General features: G+C 35.2%; 3 protein-coding genes across 13 annotated transcripts in view; all 3 read right to left on the reverse strand.

Annotated features, from left to right (window-relative positions):
* Positions 1-13,407, reverse strand: part of LOC125780359 (uncharacterized) — a 77,071-nt gene extending 63,664 nt beyond the window's left edge. The window contains exon 1 of the mRNA XM_049462639.1: positions 7,157-13,407. The gene's annotated coding sequence lies outside the window, so the exon portion shown is untranslated. The remainder of the gene's footprint in view (positions 1-7,156) is intronic.
* Positions 1-16,684, reverse strand: part of LOC105222100 (electroneutral sodium bicarbonate exchanger 1) — a 762,556-nt gene that overhangs the window by 493,452 nt on the left and 252,420 nt on the right. The window lies entirely within an intron of this gene.
* LOC125780363 (zinc finger BED domain-containing protein 4-like) overlaps positions 1-16,684 on the reverse strand; it is a 298,323-nt gene that overhangs the window by 110,876 nt on the left and 170,763 nt on the right. The window lies entirely within an intron of this gene.

Raw genomic sequence — 16,684 nt, forward strand, 5'->3', positions numbered from 1 at the left:
CGAATACTCAACGCTAACATTCTCGCAACCATAGTCCAGGTCTGATATTTTTTAAAATATTCATGAAATTGTGATAATAATTGTAAGAATTTAGTAATGTCTTGAAGTTTGGAAAATGATTTTTCTGCTGATGATGAAATGGCCGACCCAACATATTCGCCAGAAAGGCCGTCCAGGAAGCAGAGACTGGCCTTAGAAACACCAACAACGTCCAAAAAAACTCTCCTATCAACTGTTCTTCCTGTGATACTTGGACCAAAATTTTATTCGGACCTGGAAGAAGTTGGTTTACATGTTTTGTGATGTCTGGTATTGTTTTGCATTTGGTTTTCAGTGTTTTTGTTAGTTTTTCCAGGTACATACAGTGGCGGAAAAAAGTATAGGCACACTACATTTTGACAAAATTTGAATATTTTCTTTTCGATAGCAAACCAATACTACAGTTATTTAAATGACCAATCGATGACTGCTAGTACCTGGGACCGATATCCATTGCTGAAGGAGGCATTTGTGAAATTCAATACCCCCCTGCCATCATCGGCACCTGTTGAACGTCTTTTTTCATTTGCGGGGATAATAAATAGCCCAAGGAGAGGTTCATTGACAGACTTTTCTTTTCAAAAGTTTGTTCTAATGAAAGCAAATTCCAAGTGGTTATGAGTGTTTTTTGTTGAATTATTTTAATTTATTTTTTTGAATAATGCATTTTGTTTTTTGGTGAATTACTGTTACTTTATATATTTTTTTATGTTGAATTATTGTTTATTTTTGTTGTAAATGAAATGAAATTATTCATTTGTGTTTAATTTGAAGTGCTATTCAATATTTATTTTTAAATTTTAACAATGAATTGCATATTGTTTAATAAAAATAATGAACAATATATGTATAAGAAATATAAAAATGTCATTTATTTGTGTTACTTCTTTTAGATATTGGTTTCAAAATTGTAAGTAATTGAAAGTACTTGAAAAGAATTGAAAATAGATTCAAGTACATTTTTCAATTCTTTTCAAGTACTTTCAATTCTTTTCAAATACTTTCAAATATTTGTTAAAATTTCAAGTATTTTTCAATTACTGGTACTTGTACTTATACTTGTACTTGAAAATTCTGAAAGTACTTAGTACATACTAAGTACTTCAAGATAAAAATTAAAGTATTTAAGTACGTACTAGTACCATTACTACTCAGTATTACACAGGTCTGCCTAAAAGTATATACTACATAAATACAACAAATACTATTCGGGCGCGAACATTAAAACAAATATACATACATACAAACAACCCAACAGCACAAAGAGGTGGCCAGGTGGAGAACAGGAATTGGAACAAGGCGAACAGACAAATCAGCTGGAAACGGTTCAAAAAGAGAAGCGCATGCATACAAACATACATATACACAACTACAAAGCCCTTGATGTAACCAAGTGAGCGTACTTAGTCCATTTTCTATACTTAATAATATGCGTACATATATGTATGTATACAAAAAAAAAAGATTTTATATTACTATATAAACCAGTAATATAAAATCTGCAACTTAAAATCCGTTTTAATAGCGCAACAAAGCGATTACCAACAATAAACCATATATCGAAATATTAAAAAAAAAAAAAAATTAAATGCCTATGTACATATATGTTGAGCTTACCTATTTAACAAAAACAGAAAGAAGCCAAATTCAAGTATTTACTTGGAATATTTTCCGGCAATACCTCTTATGTTCAACAAAGCAATAAGCAGGATTGCATAAATTAAGTAAGCAAAGGCACAAACTAAATCAATATTATTACATAAACAAAAAAAAAAAGCAAAACAAGAGTTGCGAAAAATACAAAAATACATATGTATAAGCATATTTAAATAATAATACACAATTTATTATACCTACATATAGAGCAAAACATACATATTTGCATATAAAAGTGCACATCTTTTTTTTCAATTCCGTTTTCGTACTCTCTATTCGTTCAAACCAAACGCATTGATCTCTTCAACGAGCTCTCAATCGCACAAAACATAAGTACCTACTTACGTATGTACATACAAGTACACGTATTAGGGGGTGCCTAATTACACAACATTAGGACATAAGAAATATAAATTAATTAAAGCAAAAAAAAAATAATAATTCTATTGCAAGTTAACAATTCCATTTCTCGCTCTCCTTCATACGACCACGACTCTGTATGTGACACTAAATAAAATCTCAACATATTGGATATTACCACATATTAGTACAAACACATATTCAAAGTCCATATTGGCAACCATCCGGTAATACCCCTTGTTCTTTGGCAAACAAAAGCAAGCAGGATTGCATGCAAAAAAGCGAATTGATCTCTCTAACAAGCTCTCAATTGCTTAAGAATATAAGAAAAAGCATAATCATAAGCACAAACAATTCGTGCATATTTATGTACACAGCACGTTGATCTCTTCGACGAGATCTCAATTGCACAAAAACAAGTGCATACAAGCCAATTATTAGGGTGTACCTACAAATAAAATATTCGGACATAAAACATTCTAATAAATAAAAACGCGGTTTTTAATAGTAATTAATTCAAATATATTTTCAAACAAAAAATATAAATAAATAATATTATTTTGCAAAAATGGTCATTATGACAATAATCAAAACGCACCTATAGGAGCTACACGCTCAAAACAGGTTGTTAAATACATTTCACAAAGTGACAGTTTATTAAGATACTGCACTAAATTTGCCTCCTCACCGATTCACGAAAACTCGGAATCGCTACCAGAAATCAAAATTATAAATCTTAATAATTTTTGGATACGACTCCAAGCGGCTCATGACGCCATAGTAGAATCTGACAATTCAGATCTACCTCAAAATTTTAAATCATCGGCTTACGATATTTACGAAAACTGCCTTGACCAATATGAAGAAACTGAAGCTATGATCTCCGATCAACTAAAGCTAATAAAAGCAATTGCACCTACTCCACATCCGAGAGTAGAGCTGCCACAAATGCAACAATATCAAGAGGCAAGTTCAGGAATCCAACTCGAGTTGCCCGCTTGTGACACAGAAACCTTTTACGGAGGTTATGAAGAATGGCCGTCCTTCCGGGACATGTTCACGGCCATGTACATAAACCATCCTCAATTATCACAAGCGCAAAAATTGTATCACCTCAGATACAAAACTAAAGGTCAAGCAGGCATAATAGTAAAACAGTTCGCTCTAAATGACGATAATTTCAATTTGGCTTGGGAAGCTGTAAAAGCTAGATACGAAAATGAAAGAATACTGGTCGATAAACAAGTAACGACACTACTAAACTTGCCTAAAATCAAGAAAGGAACAAGTGAAGAATTTGTAACACTACAATCCACTGTTTCTAATTGTTTGTCGATTCTGTCGACACAAAATATTCCCACTGACAGCTGGGACCCAATTCTGGTAAACATTTGCACCGCCACATTACCAGAAAAGTCGTTACTTCTATGGGAGCAATCGCTCTCATCACGAAAGAAGTGCCCAACGTGGCAACAAATGAAAGATTTTCTCACCACCCAATATGAAATTGCGGAAAGGTTAGAAGAAAAAATACTCAAAACTAAGAACAAACACGACCAGAACGGAAGCTTAAATAGACCCCAAGCTAGAAACAACAAAAATTTAAACAAAAGCCTTTATAAAACGCAAACGTTCATATCAGAACAAAGAAAACAAACGTCATGCGAACTATGCACAAGAAGGCATAAACTTATATCTTGCCAGAGGTTTAAAAACTTAAATATTAACGAAAGGAACAACTTTGTCAGATCAAAAAGACTCTGTACAAACTGCTTGTCCCATACACATTATCTTAAAAATTGCAAAAGCAAATTCAACTGCGTATATTGCCACAAAAGGCATCATTCTATGTTGCACTTAAATAACTATCCCATTTTACCCTATAAAAGCGCTAATAAATCAAGAACCACGGGATTAATTGCAAACACAAATCCCGAAAACCAAAAATTTAAAAATAGCCAAGAGACACCATGTTGCTCAAATGCACAAAAAGTTCAAACGCTGCACAGCGAAACACAAAGTGGACTAGTTAGAGAACTAGTTACCACCATGCCAACTAAAGTTGAGTATAAAACAAACAAATACCTTAATTCACAATTAAGGAAATTTCGAATGTTAGGGAAACTTCCCCCTATAACAAAAAAAAACTCCAGAAGATAAGTATTGTGAAGACTTATCTAAAGCCACAACTACTCTATCAAATAATGGCCAGTACGTCGTACGACAACCAACAGAGCCATTTTCTAATACTCCACAAATTGGTATAAAAAACCAAGTCAGAGTTACCTCTGACAGTCCAAATTATTAAAAGTACATACAACTTTTCGGCCCCGCAGGATGGCTTTCGCCAGTAATGAAAAAAAAAAAATTCTGCACAGATCCTAGAGCGGTGGCGGGCTACTACTTGGCAAATTAGTGCATACGCACTTAAATATTATTAATATCTATAATATAATAAAATTATCTACATCTACATAAGCGCTCCTCACATTGGTGATTAATGGGAATCAGCTATAAAAAGCATTAATTAATTATGAAAATTTTTCTTCTCTACGAATCGAAGCCGTTCTCCATTCACGGCACTCTCGCAAGATCCCTCTAATTTCATAGTCCTAAATCTAGGGCTAAGGAGTACCCATTCTGGCCACATCTGAGCCAGGCATGGAGTAAATATCCTTTATTTTATAAGCAGAGGCAAATTACAAACAACCGGTATACCATACCGATGAAATAAGAAATTTAAATAACCGCTAGTAAAATAAATAAAATCAAACATTTTTTTTCTATAATAATAAGTCGTCAAAACACGCAAATGGAAATTACTACCTAAAGCACCACTACTTACATAAAATACAAATGTATACTAAAACCAAAATCGCTTCTTACAACTTATATTCTGCAACCTCGGCTACTTCGCCAACAGTAAGCAAATTACATGTATCACCTTATACTCGTACAAAATACTAGGCAAAATATTTGCCTAGGGGGCCCAGGATGTTTAAATGAGTTCAGCATCCCCCCACTTTAACCGGAAAAACTACCACACACTAATACTTGACGATACCACACTCACACACAAGACAACTCACCACACTTGTACATCCACCCACTCAGCATAAAGGATGGTCTCCTAAGCAGATTCAAGACATTCGTGCCAGCAATTCGTCACATACAGTTCGTACATCTACATTCGCTTTTGATACATTCGTTCTTGGAACATTCGCTTCTACTCTGCGCCGCGTTAAACACAATTCGACCTAAGCAATTCGATCCATACAAGCCGCATCAAGACTACCTTTGGATCTGATTGACATCGTTCCCCCCGCTCCGACATATAACATTGCAAAGCATTAAACTGTCGTTATCAAGAGAATTTTATAATATACATCTATAATAATAATAATTACAAATACATATATTGTGCTTTTTATAAATACACTGGTTTTTCTTTTTAAGCACTCGCGTGAATGTGAGTGTAAGTGGAATAATTTGAATTGAGTGGTTGGTATTTCCCAATAGATAAATAAATTATTACACAATTTACAATGGAATTTTTAAAGATAATTTCTTTTTTAGAATTATATTTTAATCATATATTTATTTTTTTAATTTAGATACATACCATGAAAAAAACATGAAAACATATAATACAATATGATTGTTATTTATTAATAATATTTTACTTTGCGGCTTTCTTTCATTTCATATTTTCAAGTATTGTTGCCTAGTCGAGAAATATATTTAGCAGCCTATGTAGTTTTGTTCACCTAACGGTTGTACGTATCGCCTAAAACTAATCGAGATAATCAGGGTGACGAGAAACATTTAAATCCGGTTGACTGTCTGTCTGTCTGTCCGCCTGTACAAGCTGTAACTTGAGTAAAAATTGACATATTTTGATGAAACTTGGTATGTGGGTTTCTTAGTACGAAAAAAGTTCGAGTTCGCAGATAGGCATAATCGGACCACTGCCACGTCCACAAATAGCCATTAACCGAAAACCTATAAAGTGCCATAACTAAGCACGTAATTATGATATAAAACCCATATTTGGCACAGGGGATTGCAGTAGCCAAGGGCACCTGTGCGAAAAATATGTTGAAAAAGTGGGCGTGGCCCAGTCCTCTAATAAGTTTAATGTACGAGGGCTGTCCGATAAATAACCGACCTAACCATGATGCACGCGACTTTTTCAAACTATTTTTTTTATTTTTCTATATAGTCTCCTTGTAACTCCACACACTTCTCCCAGCGATGCTCCCATCTCTGCAACCCTTCCAAATAGTACTTGGCGTCTTTGTCTGCAAAATACGAGTTCACGAAAGAGATTGCCTCCTCATTTGACGAAAATCTCTGGCCGCCGAGCGCAGTTTTAAGTTGAGGAATCAAAAAAAAGTCGCTTGGTGCTAGATCCGGTAAATAAGGTGGATGGTCAAGCAGTTCGAAACACAATTCGTGGATTTTCGCCATGTTGAGGTGTGAGATGGTGCGTTGTCTTGGTGGAACAAGACTTTCTTTTTTTGCAAATGTGGACGATTTTTCGAAATTTCTTCCTTTAGCTTGTCCAATAATGATGCGTAGTATGCTCCTGTTATAGTTTTTCCTTTTTCAAGATAGTCGATAAAAATAATTCCATGGCTGTCCCAAAAAACATTCGCCATCACTTTCCCAGCCGAATACACAGCTTTAGGTTTTTTTGGGGCTGGTTCCCCCTTTTCAATCCACTGTTTAGATTGGATTTTTGTTTCGGGCGTATAATGATGAATCCAAGTTTCGTCTACAGTTATCAATCGGCGCCAAAACTCGGTCTTATTGCCTCTAAACTGAGCCAGCAGAGCGCTAGAAATGTTCATGCGCGCACGTTTGTGGTCTAGCGTAAGCAAACGCGGCTCCCAACGCGCGGACAGCTTTCTCATGCCCAAATCTTGGTTTAATATGTGACAAACAGTTTCTTTTGACATCTTCATAATCTCAGCTATTTCCCTAACTTTAATCCGGCGGTCGTCTAGTACCAATTGATGAACTTTAGCGATGTTATCGTTAGTGGTTACAGTTTTTGGACGCCCAGGACGTTCATCATCTTCCAAGCTCCTGCGACCACGTTTAAATTCAGCTGCCCAAAATTTTACGGTGGTAAACGATGGTGCAGAGTCACCATACACAGAGTCCAACTCATCTTTGATTTGTGAAGGCGTATTGCCTTTCAAAAATAAAAATTTAATTACAGCTCGATATTAAATTTTTTCCATTTTGGGGAAATCACCGAAATAGACTCACAAAAACGACTGTCAACAGATAATTGCGCAAGATAGATTTCTGAAAATTTGGCGAGTAGCTATTATAATATGCACAATTTGAAGTAGAAACTTTTTTTTCAGATGTGCCGCTAGCTTCACGTTGAGGTCGGTTATTTATCGGACAGCCCTCGTATACATCTCCTAAACCACTTAAGCTATATTAACCAAATTCGCTCAGTACAATTATTATATGAAATTCTTCCGAGACTGTGAAAATGGATGTAATTGAAGAATAACCCCGCTCACTCTCCATATAACGGTACTAGTAAATTTCGAAAATGAACGAAATCGGACAATAACCACGCCTACTTCCCATATAGCATAATTTTAAATTCCTCTTGATTATTTTGCTTTCCATTACATAAACCTTATGACATAAAATTATTTAAATCCAACATAAACAATTCAAGTCCCTTGGTGCCGAATATTTAGACCCCGATACCCTTTGTTCATTTTTGATCGAAATTCTCGGTGATACATATGTATATAACAAATTAAGGGATAATACTTCTCTTATAATGGTATGTCTGTATGTCAAAAACGGATTAAATTGGATCAATACTACCCTTTACCCCCATTTACTTAAAATAAAGACTTTCGAACTTTGAGGTGACTTTGTACCGCATATATTGGTCAATATGTGAGTTATCTCTGTGAAAATGAGAGAACGTGTTTTACAAATAGAACGGACAGTAGTATGCAGCTAATAGCATTCGTGGTAAAAAGTGGAGATATATGTATGCATGGTGAAAAGTTAAGTCCTATATGTGTATAAGAACTGTAACGAGTAATAAGATTTTGTTCACATTCGGGCATTGATCCGTTACTTTGTCTGATTCTGTCAATTCGGTTCATGAACACGAATCGAACCGTTTGTCTTCAAATCAGCGATAAAGAACAACTTTCAATCACTAGCGATCAGCTTATACCCGATTGGTTTATGCACGTTCGCATTGGTAGAAAATACCCGAAGTGATGCATACTAATGCTTCAATGATTGAAATGATCGACAGGGTTCGGTTTGTATATCATCCCCTAAACACTGATTTACTCGTGCACTTCTGTTCTATTCCAAATACATACATATGTATATAAAGTGAGTTCAAAAAGTGTTCCCGTAATGCAAATATTACTTTTCTCATTGAATTTCATCCAAATATGACAATACTTCAAGAAACATATTTTGCTGTTATATGGCATCGACATTCTAGTTTTCAAAGCCCACTTCGGTAGATTTCCAAGTTTATTTAAATTTGAATAATTACAGTTCAAATCCGTAAACACACGTGAACACTTTCTGAGCTGATGCGACGCAGTAAGTAGCTAATTTCGTTGTTACAAAATAGTTGTTAGCATTTTTTAATAATTTTATCGAAAAATTGGTAATTTATTAAACCTGGTCAATTTTTAGACAGGACTAAAAGAACTTCTTTTGCAAAAAGCCATATGTTCGGACTTGCAGGTGAAGGTTTCAGTTTGAGAGATTGCTCAAAAACATAAAATTTCAATTGGTGTCATCAGCAAAATAAAAAAAACAAACAAAACAATATTAACACACCACACAAAAATGTAGGCAGGCTTAAAAACCACTCCTGAAACAGAAAGGACTTTACGGCGTCTTATCATGACTGAATCAGCTAAAAACGCAGTGGAGGTTAGAAAAGTGTTATTGTCGTCTTTAGGCACTAGAGTACGTAACAATACCATTCGAAATTCGCTGAAACGTTCCAATATGCGTGCAAAACTAATGATTATGTCAGCGAAGAACAAAGCGGCTGGAATGAAATTTTTGAAAGAACACAAAAACTGGATAAGCGAACAGTTCAAACTAGTAATTTAGTCTCACGAAACGTAAATAATTCAGATACACGCATTTGTACATGGTATGACAAGCGATGCGATCCCACGGCTAGGAATATGCTGCACGCGCTTAAATTCGGAGGTGGTTTACTTATGGTGTGGGGTTGTTTCTGTGGCAGAAAAACAGAATAATGGATGCCACGGACTATATTATCATTCTAGAGGATTCACTTATCTCTACCTTCTAGATTTTTGGATGTGAACCCGGTGATTTGTTACACATGCATTACAATGACCCTAAACATTCCGTCCGTATTAAAAAACCTTTGTTGAAAAATAACCGAATTCGGGTGGTGGAGTGGCCAGCTAAGTCACCCGATATGAATCGGCGATTGTTAAAAAACGGTTAATTGTTCAAAAAGAAATACCAAAAACCATAGATAAACTCTGGACTCATGTTGAACGAGTTTGGAATAGCTTTTTTCCGAAAATTTTAGATAATCTAATCAACTCTATACCTGACCGTATTAAAGCAGTCATTAAAGCTAAAGGCGGTCCCACAAGTTATTAGATATTGAACTTCAATCGTTACTTTACCTCTAAGTCCAAATAATGTTCACATAAATTGTATTACTTTATATCTACCATAGCCAAAAGAGATTATTAAATGATGTGCTTGTTTATGTTAAAAAGTGTTACTTTTCCTAAAACATAATTTAATTTGAATGTTAATTTTTTTAAAGATCAGCAGCAATGCACTATTACTATACGTGAACACTTTACGAACTCACTGTATGTGCATTATGTACATATGTATATTGGAAATTTCATCGAGTACGTACATACGTATATACATACATACATTTGTTGTATGTATCGAAAATTTGTAACATGCGCAGATGTTCAAAGTTAATACATGTTTTGCCATACATGATTGAAATCAATCCAAAATAAAATTGTTGTTGTTTGCTGAACTCGTAGATTTACTCGTAGTTTACCCGCAGGTTCACATCGATTCAAACAATCGTCGCAACGCTATTAACTGACATGATACGATTGGAACCGAAGCCAGCCATACAGTTTACTCGATTGCCTAAGAACAGATTGCTCGTGTTGCATCAAATCAGTTGACGCTGGCGGGTACTCGAATCGATCAACAACGTTGTCTATGATTAACTGAATTGATTTGAGTGACTTTTTGTCACGAATGTTTGATCTGATTTAATCGTACTCGTTGCAGCTCTTTGATGTGTATACATATATGATAGTTTCATATTGCTGTGGGGAGGTAGTGGAAAATGTAATATTGATGAGAGATAATGAAAAGCGGGGTGAGAAGAGACAAAGGTATAGAGTTCTAGATATAAAATTTCTGAAAGATATCCATGTGAGCATATGTATATACATTAGGGTGCACCTTAGCTATACCGAAGAAAAAAAAATATAGCGTACAGGGTCTCACACCCCCCCAAAACTTGCATTAGAGTATAATATTATGTTCTGCAAAAAATTTTGGCGATAGGATAATGGGAAGACGTGCCGCAACGAGGGTAAAGTGACCATGTTTTACAAATTTTGAATAACTACGATGTTGACTGACAAATTAGTATTATGGCATTATTTATAATAAATTTATAACCGAGACATTGAAGAATAAACTTATGGTGACATAACCATAACCATAGAATGCATCTGATATGACTAGCAGTGTAGAAAATACTTACAGCGGAATATAATGTTCCATGGAATTACTGTCACGAAAGTGTCAACTAACGTTAAAATCGTAATCATCTTTAGTTTAGGCCATATTTATAACCATAAACGATAACGATAACCGTATAACCTAAGCAATCGCTTATTGATTTACGGAATTTAAAGATTTTTCCCATTCGTTGCATTTTTTCCGGCCTGCTTGAATTTGTATTTTTACTTGATTTTTGCTCAACTATTAGCCTGCCCACATTGGAGATGGCCGCGGTATCGCGACAACTGTGAAATTATTTTTTCACATGATTCAATGGCGATGACTTTTTTGGGCGCGACACGACTACGGGGCAGTCAATCATGACTGCCGCTGTCGCCAGATTAAATCTATTTCTATTTTGACAAGGCGGCCAAGCGCGATAAATTTTCGAGACACTTATTACTTACATTTAAAACTTATTTAAATTATTAGAAATAGTTAAATTAGTCCGAAAATGGATTTTTACTAAAAACTAATCGAGAAAGTGAGGAAAATGCTAAAAATTTACAACATTTGCATCAGCTGTTAGGTTGTCGCTGTCGTTGTTATATATTATGGCACGGTTATACCTTTAGGATTATGGAATGTAGCAAAATTATTCAAATATGTTTTTGAAAAACTGATTGTTATTGAAGTCATGGCCTCCTTCATGATTCGCATATTCATTTAAAAGAATTTTTAAAAATACTATTATTCTGTGAATTCGGTCGAGCATATACAGACGTGATAATTATTTAGTTTATCAAGAAGTATAAAGTGTGCTACTTCGTGTAATTTAAATAAGACAATTAAATTAAATTAAGTTAAAAATGGAAACCAGGGCACAAGAAAAGTTATATCTCCTTGACTATGATGAAAGCCAAATTGTCGGTGCTAAGTTGCCATCCAACGAACAAGTTTTGCGTTTGCTTTTTTATAACCTTCGTTAAGTAAAATTTAGTCTCCGTGGTGCTGCTAGAAGTGGAGGTTTTTTGGGCTAAAGCACGAATACCAACGAAGAATGTGGACAAAAGTGTTTTAAAACTTGAAGGCTTGTATCAGGAATGGAAGGGGTTGCAGAAGAGCTCTAATCGCCGGACAACAACGCAGGAAAATCGGGAGCAAGATTTTGTTGCAACTTTTATTAACTTTTTGACATTGCCCACGCTGATGCCCTAAAAATAATTACGATTGAGGAAGATAAATTATTTCTTCTAAGCCAAAGGAAGGAAGGGAGACCCGGTTCAATGATTGGTTCAGATCGGGCCTTGTTGGAAAAAGAAAATAGGTAACTCTATCGCAAAGCTGTAGGAAAACGTAAAAGCGGCGAATATGTTGCTAACATCCATGGTAAGATTATAATTTAATACGGTTCGAGTTTGACGTTGTTTAGCGTAAAAATTTTAGTTTCACCATATTTTTATTGTTTGTGTCAAGTGTGTTGCAAAATGTAGAAATTTTTTCCTTTTCGTGTTGTTGTTTAATAGGCGAGTGTAAAAATCCCGAATGCACGTTAACTGAAGATGAAGGTAGTGAAAATGAGCAAGATGATGAAGATTAATCCAAAGATTTCGACGATTTGCCGCGTCCTAGTAATGTAAAGAAAAATCGGGCGCGAATCAACTTTATTACACCCGAGCTTGCCACAGTTCTGGATAAATGCAAAGTAAGTGATCGTGATGCGGTACGAATACTAATAGCAACTGCTCAAGCTTTAAAACATGGCGTTAACGACCTCATTATAAACGGAACCTCCCTTCGACGGTATCGTTCACGATTTCGAGTTGAATCTGCCCAAAAAATTTATCGCGCCTTCAAAAACCAGGAAATAACTGCAGTGGTGGTTCATTGGGATGGTAAAATTTTACCATCTTTGATCAACTCAGAGCACGTTGATCGGCTACCGGTAGTGATATCATTCAATGGTACTGAACAATTGCTTGGAATCCCGGGAAAGCAACAGGCGTCAGCCATATACAACTTGCTCAGCGAATGGGGCCTTCCCATTCCTCTCTGCCCTCTGCTGCGATACTACAGCGTCCAATATGGGACGTTTTCAAGGGGCGTGTATAATTTTAGAGCAAAAATTAGAGAGAGACCTTTTATATTTACCCTGCCGACATCACATTCTGGAAATAATTTTGCGGAGCATATTTGAACAAAAAATGCAAGTGTCTTCTGGTCCTGGTGTTCAAATATTTCACAGATTTAAACAGAGTTGGCGGAAAATAAATCAAATGAATTTCAAATGTGGTGTTGAGGATAACTATGTGAAAGATACACTTGTGGACGCATCAGAAATTATAGAATTCGCCTTGCAGAATGTCAGTGAAAATCAACCACGAGAGTATTATAAAGAATTACTCCAGCTAGTTTTAGTTTTTCTTGGTGGTACGGTATCCCAGTTCATATTTCGGGCACCTAGAGGATTTCATCATGCCAGGTGGATGGCTAAGGCAATTTATTGCTTAAAAATATTTTTATTTCGGGAGGAGTTTAATTTAAGCAAATATGAGGAAGATGGACTTTGGGACATTTGTATATTCGTTGCAAAAGTGCGCCTGGACAAGAGCACCCGTTTCTGCAGAAGCTCCTAGGCAAGATTTAGCTTTGATCAAGAACTTGTATGCTTACAGATACATAGCTGAAACGGCTAGTCAGAAACTGCTACACAAATTTTGTAACCATTTATGGTATTTAACTGCTGAAGCTGCAGGATTTGCCTTTTTTGACCCACAAATCAACAATGACATAAAAAAACGTATGGTGACCGCTTTGAAAAATGTTAACGATACCGAGGAAAAAAAGTTGATTGTACCTTCACAGGATTATAGCCTATATTCCGACAAAAGTTTGAAGACTTCATTTCACAAAAAACCAAAACTTTCTTTAAAAGATTCGGTATACCAACAGATTTTTTAGCAAAAAATCCTGTAGAATGGAAAGATGAGTCATCTAACAATATCGGATTAAACATAGTTAATAAAATAAATGTTGTTAATGATTCGGCAGAAAGAGCAGTAAAGCTTATGGAAGATTTTAATAACGTACTTTCAAGAAATGAGGAAGAAAAGCAATCTATTGTTCAAACTGTAGCTGCTTATAGGAAACTTTACCCTGACGCAAAAAGTCGACACTTTTGCAATAAGAGCATTATTGTACTATGTGTAAATGCATATATGTATAAAAAACTGTATGAACAAAATGAATTTATTAAACTTGCTATTCTTTTTCAAAATGAAAATACCTTTCCTTATAAATTTTAGAAATAAAATCGCACATAAAATTATCACTGTAGTATTATTGGTTTATATTGCAATTTTTATGAATCTTGCAAACTTTACCCTCATTGCGGCATGTCTTCCCATTTTCCAAAAGCTCTAGTTTTTTGCATAACATCATTTTACTCCGTAATACATATTTTTAGGGGGTGTGATGCCCCATAGTTCAAAGTCAAAAAATAAGGCGCACCCTAATATACATATATACAATTACATGAACCATGTTTGTAAAATCCACTAGGTGGTATTATTATAACTATTAATATACATATGTATGCATATTTGTGAAATGGGTGATGATCAATAAATGTACATACATATATATATATATGGTTGATGGCGTCATAAGGACTAAACTATGTTGGGAAAGTTGTAGAAACGTAATCGATTCTAATATATTTTTGCAATAGAGAGAGAGAGAGAGAGAGTGAAAAGTCCCGCCACGGAATTTCCTTGGAAATACCCTAAAAAAACTCTCTGAAAATTTTAGCCCTTAATATTAACATTAAGAACTGGACCAAGGCCTGTAAAAATTTTCCATAGAAAACACACTACAATAGTGAGTTTTTTATCTTTAAATTCCTACAGATCAGAGGTATTTTATGGCATCGCTTTGACTTTAGTGCCCAGTGCAACAAAGTCGTAACTCACAACGGCGAGGTAGTACAGGGCTCTAAACCCGATTTTTCCAATAATTTCGCATTTTTTTGTATATATCTCGTAAATGACAGGAGCTGTAGAAAAAATGTACATGACAAATTTGTAAGAAATTTTATTTGCTATAAAGGAGATCCGAGTAATTATCGTATTTGAAAATAAGTTGACAAAAGCAAAGGTGAAAAAATCTCGTTTTTCGATATGGCATGTCGGTAAGTGCTTTTATATAATGCTTATATTTCGACAAACTTTAGAATTAATAATACCAATCGATAGCTAAATAAATAAACCATAAAATGTGAATTCAGTTTGGTCAAAAAATAGTTGGTTTTTACTATTTTTTCACATTTTACCTTAGGCGTTACCATATGGTAACCGTGGGTCGCCTAGGGGACAGGTTTTTTATTCGTGTTTCATTTAATTTTTTGTGATTTTCTTAGCATTTTGGATCGCGTACGAAGTATTTTTATGCTTTTATTAAACAAATGTCTGAATATGTTCTTGTTTTTTATATGTTTTATTTTGCTTAGAGGTTTATCGTTGCAACAAATGCTTGATTTTATTGAAGAGCTTGACGAAGCAGGTGAGCAAGATGATGTACCAGCTACTATTTATATTGAACCTCCTGTGGATGGCAATATATCTGGTGAAGATGATGCGGAATACGAATCTGGGGGAATACCAGATAATGTTTGTCCCGCTCAGCTTAAAAGCGGATGTGAAGTTGTAATGGCTAGTGGACGACGTTTACAAAATTTTGATGAAGTTGAAATTGGAGGCATGTTTGAAAACAATATTGCTTCCTATTTACATAATAATAATTATCTTGGATTCTTTAGCTCCAAATATCGAAGACTTGCCCGTCGTTATTGTGGAAAAAGAATATAAAAGTATGGATTCAACCTTCAGCATCCAATTGTACATCACCAGACAGAAAGCGGTTACGTAGAGTGACACCAAAATCTTCAAATGTTTCACTGCCACAAAGTAATAAACAACGTCATCTCTTATTCCCATTTTCCCAGATGCAAATTAAGAGGAGTGTCGTTATTTACTACCGCATCAGCAATTTGAAATGTTTTTCGATGATGAATTATTGGGACAGATTTGCGAACAAAGTGCGATGTATGCGATCGGACAGAATAGACCTAACCCAAGCATAACAGTCGGCGAACTTCGAGCATTTATTGGCATATTGGTCATTACGGGATACAATTACCACGCCAATTTCAGAAATTTATGGAGTCAAGATGAAGATATTCGCAACAGTTTAGTGAGTAACGCAATGCGTCGAAATAGATTTCAGGAAATTTTTCCTTCTACCAAAAACGGCGACGCCAATCCCGATAAAATGTGGAAATTGCGACCATTGACTGATCATTTAAAAGCAAAAATGATTGATCATTTTCATGCCGAACAAAATCTATCCTTTGACGGAAGTATGATTTCCTACTTTGGCAGACACGGATGTAAGCAGTTTATCAAGGGCAAACTATTACGTTTTGGGTATAAAGTTTGGTCCGCAAACGAAGATTATGAAGCGAACTTTGGAAAATGTGCTGCTCCTTTGGTCAGTATGGTTGACGATTTTCCTGATTCATTGAAAGTGTTGCCGTTTTCGTTTTATTTCGACAACCTTTTCACTAATAATCCTTTGTTAGCTTTTCTGAAAACATGAGGATATAATGCCACGGGAACAGTCCGTGAAAACCGCATTCCTGCAAGCTGTCCTCTGATGCACAATTGTTATGAAAAGTATTGGTATTCGTTTGGTGAAATGGAAAGATAATAATGTTGTCTGCTTATTGTCTACCACTTTTGGTGAAAATCCTAAGTCAATGGCACAACGTTATTCAAAGCAGAGTAAATCC

This window comes from Bactrocera dorsalis, chromosome 1 (assembly GCF_023373825.1).
Source record: "Bactrocera dorsalis isolate Fly_Bdor chromosome 1, ASM2337382v1, whole genome shotgun sequence".
NCBI lineage: Eukaryota > Metazoa > Arthropoda > Insecta > Diptera > Tephritidae > Bactrocera > Bactrocera dorsalis.